This window comes from Sinocyclocheilus anshuiensis, unplaced genomic scaffold, assembly GCF_001515605.1.
Source record: "Sinocyclocheilus anshuiensis isolate Anshui unplaced genomic scaffold, SAMN03320099.WGS_v1.1 scaffold1034, whole genome shotgun sequence".
Lineage (NCBI taxonomy): Eukaryota > Metazoa > Chordata > Actinopteri > Cypriniformes > Cyprinidae > Sinocyclocheilus > Sinocyclocheilus anshuiensis.
In genome coordinates this window covers 602,136-605,005 of record NW_015538015.1, presented here as the reverse complement: position 1 = coordinate 605,005, position 2,870 = coordinate 602,136, and the positions used below count along the sequence as shown (strand labels likewise).

At 35.7% G+C, this 2,870-nt stretch overlaps 1 protein-coding gene across 1 annotated transcript in view; it reads right to left on the bottom strand.

The window, feature by feature from the left end:
- Window positions 1-1,505, bottom strand: part of LOC107678383 (wings apart-like protein homolog) — a 104,464-nt gene extending 102,959 nt beyond the window's left edge. The window contains exon 1 of the mRNA XM_016473623.1: window positions 1,197-1,505. The gene's annotated coding sequence lies outside the window, so the exon portion shown is untranslated. The remainder of the gene's footprint in view (window positions 1-1,196) is intronic.
- Between the last annotated feature and the right edge of the window lie 1,365 nt (window positions 1,506-2,870).

Here is a 2,870-nt window from a genome sequence, read left to right as displayed (position 1 = left end):
GGATATCGTCCTCTTTTGGAAGACCAAACAAAGTAGTTTCGCTTTCACAACGAAGCACACAGCACCTTCAGGACATGGCTGCAGTGTCAACAATACTACAGCGAGAATAAAAGTTACGCCTTCTTTCTTTGCGTGAACATTTGGGAGGCGTTATGCAAATCTTCCCAGATCGTGACGTAGGTATGTAGGGACGTGTTAGAATGAGCCGTTTTAGGTAGGCGTGGTTAACTCTTAACTTTTATAAAGAATATCTCTTTGGTTTTGAGACTTTAGTGTTTGCAACTTTACAGATCTTCTTTATGCACCAAGAGCTTGTAACACTCCAAAGAGAAAGGACAAATTTAAATCGCATCATATGACCCCTTTAAACAAAATGTATGCTACAAATCCATTCAATACTTTCTATACACAAAACCATCACAAGTGAAGAGTTAAAACATTTTTAAAGTCACTTTTTGCCCTACATAAGAAAAACTAAGCTAAAAATAACGTTAAAATAAAATTTAAAAAAAAAAAAAACCTAACCCATATATCAACAACAAATAATAAAAGTTCCAAGATCCTGACTACTATAACAGAACCAAAGAACTACCATGGATTTTAGAGTTGCATTCATTGAAGTACCAAGAAAATGCCACTAAACAAACATAGCAATCATATCATGGTATTACCATCGTAATAATTTTAGCCCTTTAGTGGCTTGCAACCTAGCTAATGCCAACTGAACATAATGCCAACTGAACATCCCCAAAATCATTAAACAAAATGTCTGCTATAATTCCAACCGATATTATTGCAAACACAGCGGCTTTCCCTCAAAAATCAGCAATAAACTAAGAATGCTAAAAGCTAGTATGATCATTAGCTAACGCTAATAAGTGTACCTGTTCTCTTCTGTTTGCCTTTCACTTTGCAGCTTTCTTCTCTTCGCTAAGCAAATAAGACGTTAACACAACTTCTTTACTTGGATTAAAACAAAAGAGAGTCTGAAAACCAGCTCAGTTGATAAAAACAACAACCATGCTAGCGGCTAATGGACTAGCAAGAGGATTAGCATTAAAAGGCTAGCAGGCAATGCTATGAAACGTACTCTTACATCCAGCATTAAAACTCATTCACTGTTTGGTTAAAATGCATATTTTTAATCTACGGCAGTACTGAGCCCACAGCAGGACCAAAGGAGGTTCAATACTCGCCTGGTTAGTGAAGAGAGTGAATCCGGGCCTCTGAGCTCCACCAGCACTATAAACAAACACTAAATACTGACAAGCACTGCTTCTCGAGCTCCACCAACACAGTTATACGTGTATCTGAGATATAAGTTTCGATATAACGGAATATAAAGATCCACAGGCTTTCTATTTAAGTTTTGCTACTGTATTTCTCCCTCGATTGTTTCGGCTCTGAAACACCAACGGCCTCCATTCGCGTTCCTCCTCCCTCGCGTTTTCGCGTCACGACAATCGCGTCGCGGTACAGGCGTAAAAATGTTGACCAATCACGGGCCGCGCTATGAAGAGCCTTCTTCTACTTCTTCCATTTTTTGGCGCGTTACATCCTGTGTGCATATCGCCGCCTACTTTTGCTGTTATGCAGTCATGGTTTATTTATTGACTGACACGCTCCTACTTGTACTATAAATGTTCGTTCAAATAAAAACTGAGATAACCAATTATACATTTTACCATCTATTCCTATCCTTAATGCTTTAATTAACAACCCTTCTCTCCATATTGTGTTGTACGCTTTTTCTATATCAAAATATACTACTGCCATAATTTCTTTCATTTTTATTGCCTTCTCTATTTCGTTACTGACTTTTATTAATGCATCCATAGTTGACCTTTTACCTCTAAATCCACACTGATATTTACATAATTTACCCTTCTTTTCTAACTCATAAGATAATCTGTGAACTATGATCTTTTCCATTAATTTACATATGTTTGAAGTTAAAGCAATTGGTCGATAACTTCCTGGGTTTGTTATGAAGAGCCTTGAACTTGAATGCAACTGGCGTCATGTACTTCTCACTGAATTATGGGAATTGTAGGCACTTGTTGGTTTTAAGTTATGGAATTTAATCAAATAATGTTTAAAAGAAAACGATATATACACGTGAAAGTAGGCTATATTCGACTAGAATATTTGATTAGTATAAAATGTCTAGTAATTAGTAATACAATTGAATGGGGAAAAAAATGCCAGTTTAGCATTGTCAAACTTTTGGGCCAAAAATTAATGTTTTTGAATGTAGCATTTTATTTATTCGTTTTTTTTTGGTCAGAAATATATTAATATGTGTCATCTGGCAATAACGGGTCAAGTGACTCACATGTTTCCTAGCAATAGGACCTTGTCAACAAGCAGATATGGCCCAGGTAGCCAAAACGGTTTGGCCCGATAATGGTTAATGTGTTAATGCATACGAAGTGTCATGTACAGTACATTACGATTTTTTAATGCTGTTAATTAAGTCTATTATGCTTACCAAGTGTGCATTCATGTGCTCAAAAATACAGTTAAAACACTCATATTGTGAAATAGCATTGCAATGCTTTCTATAGTAGGGGTGTGCGATAATGACAGAATCTGATATCTCTATATTTTCTGGAATTTTGTCGATAACAAAAACGACTTTTATCCAAAGTGACTTACAAATGAGGACAATAGAAGCAATCAAAACCAACAAAAGGGCAATAATATGTAAGTGCTGTGACAAGTCTCGGTTAGCCTAACGCAGTACACGTAGCAAGGTATGTATGTATGTATGTATGTATCCTGCGTAGCAACGTATGTATGTATGTATATATATATATATATATATATATATATATATATATAAAACAAGTAGATAGAATAGAAAAAGA